Source organism: Euprymna scolopes, chromosome 27 (assembly GCF_053919585.1).
Source record: "Euprymna scolopes isolate OS-2025 chromosome 27, ASM5391958v1, whole genome shotgun sequence".
Taxonomy (NCBI): domain Eukaryota; kingdom Metazoa; phylum Mollusca; class Cephalopoda; order Sepiida; family Sepiolidae; genus Euprymna; species Euprymna scolopes.
In genome coordinates, this window is record NC_136508.1 from 40600156 (window position 1) to 40619574 (window position 19419).

Sequence of the window (19419 nt, forward strand, 5' to 3'; positions counted from 1 at the left end):
TGAAGATTTTGTATTAATTATTATAGATTTTATTTTTGAAGATTTTGAATTAATTATTATAGATTTAATGTGTGAAGATTTTGAATTAATTATTATAGATTTAATTTTTGAAGATTTTGAATTAATTATTATAGATTTAATTTTTGAAGATTTTGAATTAATTATTATAGATTTAATTTTTGAAGATTTTGAATTAATTATTATAGATTTAATTTTTGAAGATTTTGAATTAATTATTATAGATTTAATTTTTGAAGATTTTGAATTAATTATTATAGATTTAATTTTTGAAGATTTTGAATTAATTATTATAGATTTAATTTTTGAAGATTTTTAATTAATTATTATAGATGTAATTTTTGAAGATTTTGAATTAATTATTATAGATTTAATGTGTGAAGATTTTGAATTAATTATTATAGATTTAATTTTTGAAGATTTTGAATTAATTATTATAGATTTAATTTTTGAAGATTTTGAATTAATTATTATAGATTTAATTGTTGAAGATTTTGAATTAAATATTATAGATTTAATGTGTGAAGATTTTGAATTAATTATTATAGATTGAATTTTTGAATATTTTGAATTAATTATTATAGATTTAATTTTTGAAGATTTTTAATTAATTATTATAGATTTAATTTTTGAAGATTTTGAATTAATTATTATAGATTTAATGTGTGAAGATTTTGAATTAATTATTATAGATTTAATTTTTGAAGATTTTGAATTAATTATTATAGATTTAATTTTTGAAGATTTTGAATTAATTATTATAGATTTAATGTGTGAAGATTTTTAATTAATTATTATAGATTTAATTTTTGAAGATTTTTAATTAATTATTATAGATTTAATTTTTGAAGATTTTGAATTAATTATTATAGATTTAATGTGTGAAGATTTTGAATTAATTATTATAGATTTAATTTTTGAAGATTTTGAATTAATTATTAAAGATTTAATTTTTGAAGATTTTGAATTAATTATTATAGATTTAATTTTTGAAGATTTTGAATTAATTATTATAGATTTAATTTTTGAAGATTTTGAATTAATTATTATAGATTTAATTTTTGAAGATTTTTAATTAATTATTATAGATGTAATTTATGAAGATTTTGAATTAATTATTATAGATTTAATGTGTGAAGATTTTGAATTAATTATTATAGATTAAATTTTTGAAGATTTTGAATTAATTATTATAGATTTAATTTTTGAAGATTTTGAATTAATTATTATAGATTTAATGTGTGAAGATTTTGAATTAATTATTATAGATTTAATTTTTGAAGATTTTGAATTCATTATTATAGATTTAATTTTTGAATATTTTGAATTAATTATTATAGATTTAATTTTTGAAGAATTTGAATTAATTATTATAGATTTAATGTGTGAAGATTTTGAATTAATTATTATAGATTTAATGTGTGAAGATTTTGAATTAATTATTATAGATTTAATTTGTAAATATTTTGAATTAATTATTATAGATTTAATTTTTGAAGATTTTGAATTAATTATTATAGATTTAATTTTTGAAGATTTTGAATTAATTATTATAGATTTAATTTTTGAAGATTTTGAATTAATTATTATAGATTTAATTTTTGAAGATTTTTAATTAATTATTATAGATTTAATGTGTGAAGATTTGGAATTAATTATTATAGATTTTATTTTTGAAGATTTTGAATTAATTATTATAGATTTAATTTTTGAAGATTTTGAATTAATTATTATAGATTTAATTTTTGAAGATTTTGAATTAATTATTATAGATTTAATGTGTGAAGATTTTGAATTAATTATTATAGATTTAATTTTTGAAGATTTTGAATTAATTATTATAGATTTAATTTTTGAAGATTTTGAATTAATTATTATAGATTTAATTTTTGAAGATTTAGAATTAATTATTATAGATTTAATGTGTGAAGATTTTGAATTAATTATTATAGATTTAATTTTTGAAGATTTTGAATTAATTATTATAGATTTAATTTTTGAAGATTTTGAATTAATTATTATAGATTTAATTTTTGAAGATTTTGAATTAATTATTATAGATTTAATTTTTGAAGATTTTGAATTAATTATTATAGATTTAATGTGTGAAGATTTTGAATTAATTATTATAGATTTAATTTCTGAAGATTTTGAATTAATTATTATAGATTTAATTTTTGAAGATTTTGAATTAATTATTATAGATTTAATGTGTGAAGATTTTGAATTAATTATTATAGATTTAATTTTTGAAGATTTTGAATTAATTATTATAGATTTAATTTTTGAAGATTTTGAATTAATTATTATAGATTTAATTTTTGAAGATTTTGAATTAATTATTATAGATTTAATTTTTGAAGATTTTGAATTAATTATTATAGATTTAATTTTTGAAGATTTTGAATTAATTATTATAGATTTAATGTGTGAAGATTTTGAATTAATTATTATAGATTTAATTTTTGAAGATTTTGAATTAATTATTATAGATTTAATTTTTGAAGATTTTGAATTAATTATTATAGATTTAATGTGTGAAGATTTTGAATTAATTATTATAGATTTAATTTTTGAAGATTTTGAATTAATTATTATAGATTTAATTTTTGAAGATTTTGAATTAATTATTATAGATTTAATTTTTGAAGATTTTTAATTAATTATTATAGATTTAATTTTTGAAGATTTTGAATTAATTATTATAGATTTAATGTTTGAAGATTTTGAATTAATTATTATAGATTTAATTTTTGAAGATTTTGAATTAATTATTATAGATTTAATTTTTGAAGATTTTGAATTAATTATTATAGATTTAATTTTTGAAGATTTTGAATTAATTATTATAGATTTAATTTTTGAAGATTTTGAATTAATTATTATAGATTTAATGTGTGAAGATTTTGAATTAATTATTATAGATTTAATTTTTGAAGATTTTGAATTAATTATTATAGATTTAATTTTTGAAGATTTTGAATTAATTATTATAGATTTAATGTGTGAAGATTTTGAATTAATTATTATAGATTTAATTTTTGAAGATTTTGAATTAATTATTATAGATTTAATTTTTGAAGATTTTGAATTAATTATTATAGATTTAATGTGTGAAGATTTTGAATTAATTATTATAGATTTAATTTTTGAAGATTTTGAATTAATTATTATAGATTTAATTTTTGAAGATTTTGAATTAATTATTATAGATTTAATTTTTGAAGATTTTGAATTAATTATTATAGATTTAATTTTTGAAGATTTTGAATTAATTATTATAGATTTAATTTTTGAAGATTTTGAATTAATTATTATAGATTTAATGTGTGAAGATTTTGAATTAATTATTATAGATTTAATTTTTGAAGATTTTGAATTAATTATTATAGATTTAATTTTTGAAGATTTTGAATTAATTATTATAGATTTAATGTGTGAAGATTTTGAATTAATTATTATAGATTTAATTTTTGAAGATTTTGAATTAATTATTATAGATTTAATTTTTGAAGATTTTGAATTAATTATTATAGATTTAATTTTTGAAGATTTTTAATTAATTATTATAGATTTAATTTTTGAAGATTTTGAATTAATTATTATAGATTTAATGTTTGAAGATTTTGAATTAATTATTATAGATTTAATTTTTGAAGATTTTGAATTAATTATTATAGATTTAATTTTTGAAGATTTTGAATTAATTATTATAGATTTAATTTTTGAAGATTTTGAATTAATTATTATAGATTTAATGTGTGAAGATTTTGAATTAATTATTATAGATTTAATTTTTGAAGATTTTGAATTAATTATTATAGATTTAATTTTTGAAGATTTTGAATTAATTATTATAGATTTAATGTGTGAAGATTTTGAATTAATTATTATAGATTTAATTTTTGAAGATTTTGAATTAATTATTATAGATTTAATTTTTGAAGATTTTGAATTAATTATTATAGATTTAATGTGTGAAGATTTTGAATTAATTATTATAGATTTAATTTTTTGAGATTTTGAATTAATTATTATAGATTTAATTTTTGAAGATTTTGAATTAATTATTATAGATTTAATTTTTGAAGATTTTGAATTAATTATTATAGATTTAATGTGTGAAGATTTTGAATTAATTATTATAGATTTAATTTTTGAAGATTTTTAATTAATTATTATAGATTTAATTTTTGAAGATTTTGAATTAATTATTATAGATTTAATTTTTGAAGATTTTGAATTAATTATTATAGATTTAATTTTTGAAGATTTTGAATTAATTATTATAGATTTAATGTGTGAAGATTTTGAATTAATTATTATAGATTTAATTTTTGAAGATTTTGAATTAATTATTATAGATTTAATTTTTGAAGATTTTGAATTAATTATTATAGATTTAATGTGTGAAGATTTTGAATTAATTATTATAGATTTAATTTTTGAAGATTTTGAATTAATTATTATAGATTTAATTTTTGAAGATTTTGAATTAATTATTATAGATTTAATGTGTGAAGATTTTGAATTAATTATTATAGATTTAATTTTTTGAGATTTTGAATTAATTATTATAGATTTAATTTTTGAAGATTTTGAATTAATTATTATAGATTTAATTTTTGAAGATTTTGAATTAATTATTATAGATTTAATGTGTGAAGATTTTGAATTAATTATTATAGATTTAATTTTTGAAGATTTTGAATTAATTATTATAGATTTAATTTTTTGAGATTTTGAATTAATTATTATAGATTTAATTTTTGAAGATTTTTAATTAATTATTATAGATTTAATTTTTGAAGATTTTGAATTAATTATTATAGATTTAATTTCTGAAGATTTTGAATTAATTATTATAGATTTAATTTTTGAAGATTTTGAATTAATTATTATAGATTTAATTTCTGAAGATTTTGAATTAATTATTATAGATTCTATTTTTGAAGATTTCGAATTAATCATTATAGATTCAATTTTTGAACATTTCGAATTAATATTACATATTTAATTTCTGGAGATTTAGTATTAATTATTATAGATTTAAGTTTTGAACATTTTGAATTAATTATTATAAATTTAATTTTTGAATATTTCCTAATAATTATTATAGATGATATTTTTGAACATTTCGAATTAATTATTACAAATTTAATTTTTAATATTTCTTATTAATTATTATAACTTTTATTTTTTAACATTTCGAATTAATTATTATGTCAAATCACATTTCAATTCCTTTTGATGGATTGATTGTTGTTATATCTTCTGATGAGTTAAAAGCATAATATATTCACTGATTGATATAATAATTAAGTGATTGATTTTGCGCTACGAAACAGATACTGTCAAGAATTGTACAGGCCAAGTGAATTGAATGAATAAATTATAAAATTGTCAACATTATGAATTTTGGAATATAACTTTTTGTCATTTATTCTCTCTCTCTGTATATATATATATATATATATATATATATATATATATATATATATATTTAAAAATAAAATACAACTTTGTTATATATGGGTCGTGGAATTGTATTCATCTGCAAAAGATCTAGCTAATTTGCATATTCTTTTAAACATTCATTTTAATTAATTCCCTATTAGTTTTTTCGGTTAATCGTCGGTAAATTCTGGACAACCCTGGGTTACCCTGCTTATATATATACATTCATATATATATATATATATATATATATATATATATATATATATATAATTTATTTATTTATTTACTTTTTATTATTCTTTATGTAAATCGATGTGCAGACTGTTTCGATCATATTTGGTTTCATCAGGCAAGAAGAATTGAGCATTATCAACTACGCTTGTTGAAATTCAATTATTCTTAATTTTGGATAACTTTCTACCTGATATATATATATATATATATATATATATATATATATATATATATATATATATATGTATATATATATATATATATATATTTATATATATATGTAAATAAATAAATAAAAGGCTATATGTCTGTCACTCTGTCTGTCTGTCGGTCTGTCGGTCTGTTCCTATATATTACTAAATTCAATCTCTTTTTTACTTTTGAAATTACGACTCTATAATAATATATAGGTAATGTGGACCAATTAACATATTATATTTAACGACCGGGAAAAGCCGCCCCCCAACTCAAGTTAATATATATATATATATATATATATATATATATACTGTGTGTGTGCAAAATCAAGACTTCAAGACAAGGTGGTTATGGCAACGAAAAGCGTATTTCATTTTATGTTACAATTGTTTCAATGTCCAGTTCGACAATTTCAAGCATTATATCGTTTGAAAATTTTCAAAAACCAGCATTTCTTCAGACTTTATGAATAAACACACTTTGGCAATATAGCATTTTTTGAATAGAAAGAAAAAAAGGGGGGGTCCCTAACGGGAGCAACATGCGTGAAACATTTACTTTGGTTGTTGGTTGGTTGGTTGTTTTTTTTTACGGCATATCAACCCTTTTCAGGTTATTTAATGCCGAATCTGGTGATTTGAAGAACGATTTTTTAATATAGTATATTTGTTTTTTTTTTAAGTCGTATTCTATTTAACCCATAGTTGGGATCCTAACAGGTACTACCACTCCGGGTCAGAGTGGACCTGGGAGCAATGGCAATTAAAGGGTGGCTCCACACTCCCTAAGGCCTGCAAGCTGGAGCCTCACCATCGGATATAGTTTAAGGTCATATCCAGGACCTTACCTTGGTTGTGGTTGCGGAAAAGTTCATTTAAATGTTAATGTATCGCCTAATTTTCGTATCCTTATTTAAGATCAGAATTATGTGAAGTTTCTACGGGAGCCCTAAGCCATTTAAAAAAGAAAAAAAAAAATTTAAAATATATCCTATTTGTTTGGTTCCTAAATTCCTTTATTTCCCGATGATTGATTTTTTGTAAAAAGAATTTTTTAAAATTTGGTATCTATATTTATATTATGTTCGTAACAAACATCCTTACAGCGTTGTTACGAACATAATATAAATATGGATACCAAATTTATATATATATATATATATATATATATATATATATATATATATATATATATATATATATATATATATTTACCAGTGGTGAAAAAAAAACCGGACTAAAGTGCTCAATGTGTAGTCAGAGCAGTATATAGGAAATTTATTACTGTGAGTCCAGAATGAGTTTACAAATTGTTTCAACTAGAGGAAAATCCTCAAAGAGAGGAAAAATCCAACTAGCATCATCAGAATTCATAGATGGACTCTATGAATTCTGATGATGCTAGTTGGATTTTTCCTCTCTTTGAGGATTTTCCTCTAGTTGAAACAATTTGTAAACTCATTCTGGACTCACAGTAATAAATTTCCTATATATATATATATATATATATATATATATATATATATATATATATATATATATATATATATATATATATATAAGGTTAACATTGAAGACGGATGCACGTTGTTTCCACTAAAATGTATTTATAATTAAACTATTTAATTGATCGAATATGGAGAATTAAAATTTTGTAATTAATTCTCGTTGTATCGTGTGTGCAAATTTCTTATGTGAACGTTGATGAGTGTACATTTAATTCTATCAGTTCGCCCGGCGTTGCCCGGTCGTAAAATACGTTTAAATATATTTTAATTTATGCAAATTATTATTATTATTATTATTATTATTATTATTATTATTATTATTATTATTATTATCATTAAAGAGGAAACTTTTTATTGATTATTATATTGTACCCAATATTCAAAAGGTTTTCATATCTATATATAAACTTAATTTCAATGGTTTTCATTCTTTCATTTGGGCTGTTTATCTTTTCCTCAGTACTAGAATATTAATATATTTTATAAGTTTATATGCTTTGTTATAGATGTAGGTTTCCAGACAATATACATGCAAACAACTACATTGTAGCATATATGTGTCTATATTAGTTAAGTATTCTGTTCGCCAAACTACCTTAATATTGACCCTATCATCAAATACGCTTAAATATAATATTTTAATTAATACAGATTTCGTATTTATTATTATAGAGTCAAATCTTTTTTGATTATGTATAGTAACACATTGTATAGTAGTGCCTCTTGGTGTGTGATCCGTCGTAAAATACGTTTAAATATGATGTTTTAATTTTTGAAGATTTCGTATTAATTATTATTTATTAAATTTTTAAAGATTTCTTATTAATTGTCATAGATTGCGAATTAATAATTATAGATTTTATTTTTGAAGATTTCGTATTAATTTATACATAATAAATTTTTGAAGATTTCGTATTAATTATTACAGATTCAATTTTTGACGATTTATAATTAACTATTATAGATTTAATTTTAGAGAATTTCGTATTAATTATTACAGATTTAATTTTTGAAGATTTCGAATAAATTATTACAGATTTAATTTGTGAAAAGTCAGAATTAATTATTATAGACTTAATTTTTGAACATTTCTTATTAATTATTGTCGATTTAATTTATGAACATTTCTTATTAATTATTATAGATCAAATTTTGAAGATTTTAAATTAATTATTATATATTTAATTTCTGAAGATATTTAATTAATTATTATAGATTTAATTTTTGAAGATTTTGAATGAATTATTACAGATTTAATTTTCGAAGATTTTGAATTAATTATTATAGATTTAATTTTTGAGGATTTTGAATTAATTATTATAGATTTAATCTTTGAAGATTTGGAATTAATTTTTATAGATTTTATTTTTGAAGATTTTTAATTAATTATTATAGATTTAATTTCTGAAGATTTTAAATTAATTATTATAGATTTAATTTTTGAAGATTTTGAATTAATTATTATAGATTTAATTTGTGAAGATTTTAAATTAATTATTATAGATTTTATTTTTGAAGATTTTAAATTCATTATTATAGATTTAATTTTTGAAGATTTTGAATTAATTATTAGAGATTTAATTTTAGAAGATTTTGAATTAATTATTATAGATTTAATTTTTAAAGATTTTGAATTAATTTTTATAGATTTTATTTTTGAAGATTTGAATTAATTATTAGAGATTTAATTTTAGAAGATTTTGAATTAATTATTATAGATTTAATTTTTAAAGATTTTGAATTAATTATTATAGATTTTATTTTTGAAGATTTTAAATTAATTATTATAGATTTAATTTTTGAAGATTTTGAATTAATTATTAGAGATTTAATTTTAGAAGATTTTGAATTAATTATTATAGATTTAATTTTTAAAGATTTTGAATTAATTATTATAGATTTAATTTCTGAAGATTTTAAATTAATTATTATAGATTTAATTTTTGAAGATTTTGAATTAATTATTATAGATTTAATTTTTGAAGATTTTGAATTAATTATTATAGACTTAATTTCTGAAGATTTTAAATTAATTATTATAGATTTAATTTTTGAAGATTTTGAATTAATTATTAGAGATTTAATTTTAGAAGATTTTGAATTAATTATTATAGATTTAATTTTTAAAGATTTTGAATTAATTATTATAGATTTAATTTCTGAAGATTTTAAATTAATTATTATAGATTTAATTTTTGAAGATTTTGAATTAATTATTATAGATTTAATTTGTGAAGATTTTGAATTAATTATTATAGATTTTATTTTTGAAGATTTTAAATTCATTATTATAGATTTAATTTTTGAAGATTTTGAATTAATTATTAGAGATTTAATTTTAGAAGATTTTGAATTAATTATTATAGATTTAATTTTTAAAGATTTTGAATTAATTTTTATAGATTTTATTTTTGAAGATTTGAATTAATTATTAGAGATTTAATTTTAGAAGATTTTGAATTAATTATTATAGATTTAATTTTTAAAGATTTTGAATTAATTATTATAGATTTTATTTTTGAAGATTTTAAATTAATTATTATAGATTTAATTTTTGAAGATTTTGAATTAATTATTAGAGATTTAATTTTAGAAGATTTTGAATTAATTATTATAGATTTAATTTTTAAAGATTTTGAATTAATTTTTATAGATTTTATTTTTGAAGATTTGAATTAATTATTACAAATTTAATTTTTAAAGATTTTGTAATTAATTATTATAGATTTAATTTTGAGGATTTTGAATTAATTATAATGGATTTAATTTTTGAAGATTTTGAATTAATTATTATAGATTTAATTTTGAAGATTTTAAATGAATTATTATAGATTTATATTTTGAAGATTTATAATTAATTATTATAGATTTAATTTTTGAAGATTTTGAATTAATTTTTATAGATTTAATTTTAGAAGATTTTGAATTAATTATTATAGATTTAATTTTAAAGATTTTAAACTAATTATTATAGATTTAATTTTGAAGGTTTTAAATTAATTATTATAGATTTAATTTTAGAAGATTTTAAATTAATTATTACGATTTTAATTTTTGAAGATTTTGAATTAATTATTATAGATTTAATTTTTAAAGATTTTGAATTAATTTTTATAGATTTTATTTTTGAAGATTTTGAATTAATTATTATAGATTAAATTTTTTAAGATTTTGAATTAATTTTTATAGATTTAATTTTTGAAGATATTTAATTAATTATTGTAGATTTAATGTTTAAAGATTTTGAATTAATTTTTATAGATTTTATTTTTGAAGATATTTAATTAATTATTGTAGATTTAATGTTTAAAGATTTTGAATTAATTTTTATAGATTTAATTTTTGAATATTTCCTAATAATTATTATTGATTATATTTTTGAACATTTCGAATTGATTATTACAAATTTAATTTTTAATATTCCTTATTAATTATTATAGGTTTTATTTTTTAACATTTCGAATTAATTATTATAAATTTAATTTTTGAAGATTTCGGATTAATTATTATAGACTTAATTTTTGGACATTAAGTATTAATTATCATAGATTTAATTCTTGAAGATTTCTGATTAATTATTGTTTAATCTTTTAAGATTTTATATTAATTATTATACGTTTGATAATTTTTTAAATTTCGTATTAATTATTTTAAGTTTAATTTTTTAAGATTTTGTATTAATTATTGCAGACTTAATTTTCGAAGATTTCGTATTAATTATTATAGATTCACTAGGAAATAATTTTTTAAAATGTTGTCTAGATTTCTACAACTTATTCAAGGTATTTTTGCACTGCTGAATCAGAAAATGACATCCGTTATTTATTTAAAAAGCAGATATCGCGACAAAATCGATTTCATTTCGTGGCATCATCAGCTGATTTTTAGCAATACATATCATCATAAATATGTTTTTAAGAGAAAAGAATGTTTTGCCAACAACATATTTTTATTACCTGATAGAAACATCACTTACTTAAACTTAATGGTCGACATTGATAAAAACATGTTGCTTTATTCATCATTGTTCAAACTTTACGACTTGAACCTCCGTTTTGTTGAATATCTGGAATGCTCAGCGACAGGGAGGTCTCTCTTCAGATTCTAATAGTAGCCAGCATCATGACTCCGTCGCAGGGACTTTGATAACTTGTCTCCATCTCCATCAGTTTGAATAATGATGAATAAAGCAACATGCAATTTACGTGTACTTCTTTTTATCAATGTCCACCATTAAGTTTAAGTAAGAATGCCTGTGGAACTCTGTTCCGTCTGCCTGCTTCCCGCCGGACTACAACTTAGATGTGTTCAAGTCCAACGTTAACAAATTCCTAATGAACCGCCCCCTTAAGTAAACACTTCATCAAATCTCCACACTAACGGAATGTACTTGCAATAACCCTTATCCCTGAGTGGCTTCCGGGCCTTGATAAGTGGTGATCACTGTGTAAAAAAAAATCTCTTTCTAGTCCTAATGGAATCGTCACTAATTTAAACCCAAGTTCTCAATACATCGGCCCATATGTGCAAATAGGTAATGCATCTTGACGCTGATGCTGCAGGCCAGGTTTCTGAAAATAGTCAGCATGTTGTTGACAACTTCAGCTTTATTGTTGCCGAGAAAGTTTTTCACTTCTAGAACAAATGCCTTTCACGCTTATTGTTCCCTTTTCGTTCATTGATTTTTTTTTCTGGATTTCTAATTAGCTGCCGGATCTGAGTACAGTCAAACACACCAGATTTCAACTTCTCCATGGTCAATCCTGAAAAAAAAAACAAACTTGGCAGACGAAAGTGAAGCAGTCACCATCCTTATCCAGGCCCTTAGTACTTGCTTGATTAAGCCGAGCTTGATTTGAACGGGTGGAAAGAATATTCTGTCCCTGTCCACCAGAGGGCCGTTGAAGACGTTCCTTTCTTTGCAAGGCACCAATTCATCCACACAGGCTAGTCCTTCTTCGTATATGCTGAGAACAAATTTCTGGAAGATTTTGAAGTTTAATAAATTCAAACTGATCCATCTGTGTCGTAATCACCCAGAAGTATTGAACCTGAATATTTCTTGTCATTAAAATAATAATTTCTAATCGAAACAATTATACAATGTGGCATTTTACCCCCATCAAGTTCTAAAGTGTTTCACACATGCGAACAAAAACGTAAAAATATGTAGCGATAGCTCAAAAACATGACCTGATTAATCAAAACCAAATATGAATTTTTGATTCAGCACATCAGATTCGTTCTAAATCAGCTGAATAAACGAAGACGACAAATTTGTGATTAACCATTGTTATTATAATGCACCCAATATATAGTAATGATTTCAAAAGTTAAAAAAAATTACTAGGGTGCCATCAGCTAGAACTAAAACCAAAATATACAGCTCTTCAGTTTTATTTGTAAAATCAGATCTTAACCCATACGCATGCAAAACTGAACCCCCCCCCCCAAAAAAAAAACAAAAAAAAAAAAAACCCCGCATTGTTAAAGATATAAATATAGTTGAAACTTGTTGAGTGTTTTGGTTGGAATGCAGTCTGGGACAATTGCTTTATTGGAATCAAGGTGCTTGAATGCAGTCTGGAACAATTGCTTTATTGGAATCAAGGTGCTTGAATGCAGTCTGGGACAATTGCTTTATTGGAATCAAGTTTGGCAAGATCACACGCAGATACATGCATGTTGCATGGCGCGTTTGCAGTCACAAGAGGAAATATGGGAGGTAGGCGGCACTAATCGTAAAGGGTAGAATTTTCCGCAAAGAGTTTCGCTTGATCAGATAATGACGAAGTTACTTCAAGCTTAAAATATAATAGAATAAACAAACTGCATAATTAAAAGTCCTTCAGATCAGCATCAGGTAGGCACAGTATGCTCAGAAATAAAAAGAAGTAAATGTTGATATTCAATATCGTCAATATGTTGCATGGGATGACGTTTAACAAACTATGTAGCGAATAGTCCATATTTATTTGTTAGCCCACATGGCATCGCATGGCTTCCTTCAGTCATAACAGACTATGGATACCAACTGTAAGGGTACCTGCGCGTGAAATTTTTGTGGCAAGAGTTGCGCAGTCTCCAACCACGCCTCTCCTGAGTCAACATTATTGCATACCAGAGGAAAGTTGAGATACAGGACGACTGAAAACAATGCCGAGATGAGCGGAGAGCGCGTACAACGCCTAGAATTCCCAAATGGTCACCCATCTGGTACTAGCCAGGCTCAACGTCTCTTAACTTCGGTGATCTAGCGAGAACCGGTGTGTCAACGTGATTATGCCGTATAGAATAGCCCACAGGAACAGAGTTACACACAAAATTGGTTTATATGGGAAGAAAATTCAGTTTCTCAAAAAGGATCATTCTCAATTGGTAAAGAATGTAAAATTGTCTCAGTCTGGAAGAATTTCTCCTTCACTGGCCAAATATGGAACAAAGGAAGCGCATTACAAGAAAACAAAAACTCTATATCTCGATTTTAGCCAAAAGACAAGAAACCAAGAATTGAATTATAGATTTACAAATATATGTTTGACTGCAAACAGATCGATATGTTTCAGATGTATCAAAGAGGGGTCTAATCCATCTCCAGGAAAGCGTTAATAATCCATTCTTGAACAGCCCCTCCTTCTTAATAATCAAATTGTCTCTTTGTGTCTACCACGTTGCGAATTACTGCTCCGATTGTTCAGACATAAAGCCATAATATAGAGATCGCCTTGTTTCTTTATTGTATCATGATCGCTATTGTGACGAATAGCTGCCCGATATGTTTACGTGAAAGGATTTAAACAACAGGCGATTGTCCAGGCGTTGTGAAGCAATTAATCATTATCACCTGCCCACGACACAAAGCAAGACCTTCCCCCGTAGTTAAATTCTGTGAGTCAAAGTTTCATTTGAACGATGTTTGTACGAGCGATATCTGTTCTTTTCAGGAACAGATATATATATATATATATATATATATATATATATATATATATATATATATATATATATATATATATATATATATATATATATAGTGAGAGAGATGGTGTTTAACAGGTGAATGTATTTAAATAGTAACCCAATTCTAGTTATTGTTTAAATATGCTAATTTTCATTGCGCTCCGCTGAGTGAAGTGAAGGATAAAAGATCGCAGAATACGTGATTAAGAAAGATCCAAGAACTCTAATTGTTGCATGCAATCGGTGGTTCTTTTTTTTCATATATATAAGGATTCGTTTGTTCCTTCCGTTGCATCAGCAGGTGACCGGAAGTACGGGATCTGATAAAAACTATCAAAGCCGATGCTGCCTTTACGAAGACTATAATATTCCTTTTCTCTAAATAACTAGGTGTGTCCAAAATGTATATTTCTGTTCTATCCTCTGTCGGGTGTGCAAAGGCCCTTTTTCGTTGGGGAAATTTTCTCTCATCAAGCTCGGCGCCTTTTTAGGGATCTAAACATCTCTATATCAAAGCATGCTTTGTGGCGCATACAGCTTTTGCGAAGAGAAAGTCAATAGGCATTAAAACATACGAAGGGCATTCTAAAAGTAATGTCTCCAATTTTTTTATTCCGCCTGAATGCCCCAGAGGGGATTGGAAATTACATTATGATGATTGAACTTATGCATTCCTGATCTGAAAGTTTCATCTCTATGTTGCAGATATCGATAGTGTGAAATTCTAAGATAGAAACCTCTGTCATGGACGTGCGCCAGAAGCAGAGAATTCCTAGCAAATGTGCATTGAGAATGGTGGTGTATAACGTATAAAAATAAATTCTGGAACACAAAATGTCGCTCGTTTTAATGATGTCGTTCCCGTCTTCGTAGATTTTCAACGTTTCAGTTAAAATATAAGTTTCATTTTTGGAACGACCTTCGTATGACACAGTATACTGTCGAAACTCATTCACAATCATCGTCCATTGTTGACAAAAGTGCATTGAGAATGCTGGTTGCTATGTAGAAAAATTAATTCTGGAGCACGAAAAGTCGCTCGTTTTAATGATACCACTCCAGTTTTTATAGTTCTTCAACTTTTGAGTTAAAAAATCGGATGCAATACTATAAGAACAACCCTCATAATTAATTTTCCAAGAAATTGCTACGTGGTTCCGTCCCTAGAGACACATCGTCTTCAAGTTCAATGATAGCACAAAAAATTGTAGTGTAGCTTTCTCAAATAAAATAAAGGGTATACATGTAGAATTTGACCCGGATCCTCGGGATTTTCTGTCAATTATGGTACAGCTCACCCACCAATCACCGGATTAAGCGGAGCAAAGTAACGGACAAAGACGAATTTCAAATTAAACAAATCGGAAAAAAATACAAGTACAATAAATAAAAAATAACAAAATCTATTGTAAATTTACTGAATACTGAATATATATATATATATATATATATATATATATATATATATATATATATATATGTATATATATATATATATACTAGCAAAAGTACCCGTCGTTGACTGGGTTCAAAAACAACCTACAGAAAATGGATTCTGATTTATGAAAGTATGATAGGTTATGAAAAGGAAGGATTGTAAAGAGATAGCTTCGAATTTGGGGGTATCAAAACCAAAGCAAAATATGGTGAAAGTAAAAATAAAATAGATAAACCCCATAATTTATTATACCATACCTGTACACACTGAAACACTTATCACAATATTCTGTGGATCTATATTAAAAAAACCTTGTTAAACTTTGTGACATATTTCCATTCTATGGAAGTCAGGCGCGAACGAACACTCCATAATTTTATTATATCAACGCGAAATTTTTAATGAAATAAACGGGTGTTTATTTTTAAAGAAATATATTTCGGAGTAAGACTCCTTTATCAGTCTTGTTTTTTCTCTTCTTCCTCGACATGATGTAGTGGAAGATAGTTCGATGAAGAGTTCACGTGATGTTGTTAACTGCGGGGTTATTATGAAGCCGGATAGGTGACGCGTGGTCGCGCATTTTGAAAATCTGGGTAGTTATTTTTGTGTATATGCGTTAGATATTCCTGGACATGATGTAGTGGAAGATAGTTAATAAAATCACGTGGACTCTTCATCGAACTATCTTCCACTACATCATCTAGAAAAAGACCCGTTTATTTTATAAAAAATTTCGCGTTGCAGTTTTGGCTTCAAATGTATTTATACATTTTTTATTCTTCAAATTTCACTCAACGCTTCTAACGGATATACACAAAAATAACTACCTATATATATATATATATATATATATATATATATATATATATATATATAAAGCTGAACGTCTGTGTGTGTGTCTGGTAACAAATAGACTTCTATGTAGTTGACTATTATAGAAAACTGATTACATATAATGATAGAAGATGTATCGAGACACAGGAATGGGTATGTCATGTTTGATTTTTTATAATGATGATTCATTAAAATTGTGGGGTATGCGTACGCGCCTGGTCCACAAAGTATGAAATAAAAAATTAAAAAAAAAAAAAAAAAAAACGTTTACAAGTGTTTTTGATATAGATGTACATAATAATACTTTGATAAGTATGTTTTAACTTGAATAGGAATGGTATAATAAAATTGTGGGGTCTGCTTTCGTGCCTGGCCTCCATAGAATGGAAATAGGCACAAACTTTAATAAAAACTTTTCATATCTATCTGCGTAAGTATACTTTTATAATTATTTTTGAAGGAGTCTTACAAAATTTCAATTTTTATACAAAAACAAAACAAAAAAATGTCGACATAGCGTTTCAATATTTAAACAACTCTTAGATTAATCGATCGAATTGACGGAAAATCCTTAACATCCGGGTCAAATCCCGTAAGAGTACAAAAAAAAAAAAAAAAAGATTTATTTTCGCCCGCGAATAAATATCCATGTAAAGTGGTTCGGTTAAGCGGCCACACATATTGATGAATCAGCTTTCAAAGCGCATTGATTCTATCTGACCTCTAAGGAACATTTTTAGCCTTTTTAAAAATCATTATAAGTCAGCAGAGAGAACCTGGAAAGCATGTAAGAAAGACTTCTTCTCGTTCTCTCTTTTCTCTCTCTATTCCTGTCTGTCTGTTTGTCTGTCTATCTGTCTATATGTCCGTCCGCCCGTCCTTTCGTCTGTCTGTCTGTCTGTCTGTCTGTCTGTCTCTCTCTCTCTCTTTATATATATATATGTATGTATATACATATACATATACATATACACACACACACACACACATATATATATATATATATATATATATATATATATATATATATATTCTGTCTCTGTCCACTTGACGGTCCAGTATCGACGATCTTCGTTTGAATATAACTACTGACCGACCTAGGACAGCTCAAAGAACTTTCAACTTTTCTTTTGTCTTACTGTCGAACTTTCTCACAACGAATAAGAGACTTTTGTTGTTTTGTTTATAAAGATTTTGATTAGTTCTTCTGTGTTACATTTTCGGCTACTAATTAATTGATGAAAATTAACAGCTACAAAAGTACAATCTCCCATCCATAAAATAAAGACGTCAATCTTCCATCGATTCCTTCGATCGCTTTATCATTCAACTGACTATACATACATATCATTAAGCCTTATCCTCTAATTAGTTTTGACTTTATTACTTGTTGTACAAAGAGTAAAAAAACACTTAGGCTTTTCTAAATTATGAGGAGTAAGTGCTACTTTAGAAATCCGCGTTATGAAATAAGCGACCTATTATTCAAATTTTTTGTGTGAGTACTCACGCTACAATCAGTGTAATACGACGGTGCTTTTTTTTTTCTCGCATATGTGTTCACATCCGCCGTGCCATAACAACAGTACACATTCGTTATGAGTTTAATATTTTAGTTTGTTTTAGAAAATACAATATTAATTTTTTTTCTCAATGTCCCTCAGAACGGGAGACAAAGTGAAAACTGATTGGTCGTTCAGCCTGACTTTCTTTCTTATTTTGAGGTGGAACTTTCTTTAGGGAGGGACTTTCCTCTCCTCTCACCGTTTTCTCTGCTTGAGCAAAAGCAGAGTCGCATATCCGTCCGAGTTCGGTCTTTTATCCCTCTCAAATCTCGAGAATTCTCGCAGTTAGTCTCGCCCTTTTTACCATAAAACTAACTACGACTACCGCTTCTTCTTCTTCTTCTTCTTCTTCTTCTTCTTCTTCTTCTCCCAGCCCCTGTGTATTGACAACAAACAGAACAGACTTTCTGTCTTTTGGAGGTGAGTGCATTAGAAGAATTACTACTACACAAAGGAAAAAATACGATTGCGCATGCCTTCGTCGGAGGTGACACTTCATGACAATTATATTATCCCTATGGTGTTTATTTCTGGACTTTGAAACCATTTTTGACTCTCAGTAGATGGTGTTTTTTTTTGTCAGCTATCTTGATTGCCTGCTTAACTAAGCAGCTCAACACTAGTTCTTTTTAGAATCGAATAAAACTTATAGATTCAAGTAAAACGCAAAACATATCTAGGTAGGTAGAAGAGTAAATTATCCTATCTTTGATAACATGTATTTGTGATGTTTGAATTTTTACCCCCTTTTCTTTTAGTTTGTTGGGTTCTTTTGTTTCATCCCCCAAGAGTTTACTATTCGGGTACATTATTCTACTCCCCTAAATATCTCTTGTATTCATTAATGCAGCTATGACTGACAGCCATCGATCTCCCCAACCGTACTCCAGGCGGAGCGTCCATCAATGCTATTTTTTCCTAATCACAAGCAGAGCGAACGTGGTGCTCAGGGCCACCGAGGGTCAACAATTCGCGATTCTGCCATGTCTGGGTCCACATCGCGTTACCCAGCTCCCTCCTTTTGCTAGCTACCGCTCGCCGCTCTGCTATCAGACCATCTCTCCTGGTCTCCACAGATACACCAGCTTGATCACGGCCATCCCCGGAACAAAGCGAGGAAAATTCCGTTTGTCAGTACACAACTATTTTCAAAAAGTTAAATAAGTTTTTGTCACAGGCTGTTTAAACAACCAATTCAGGTT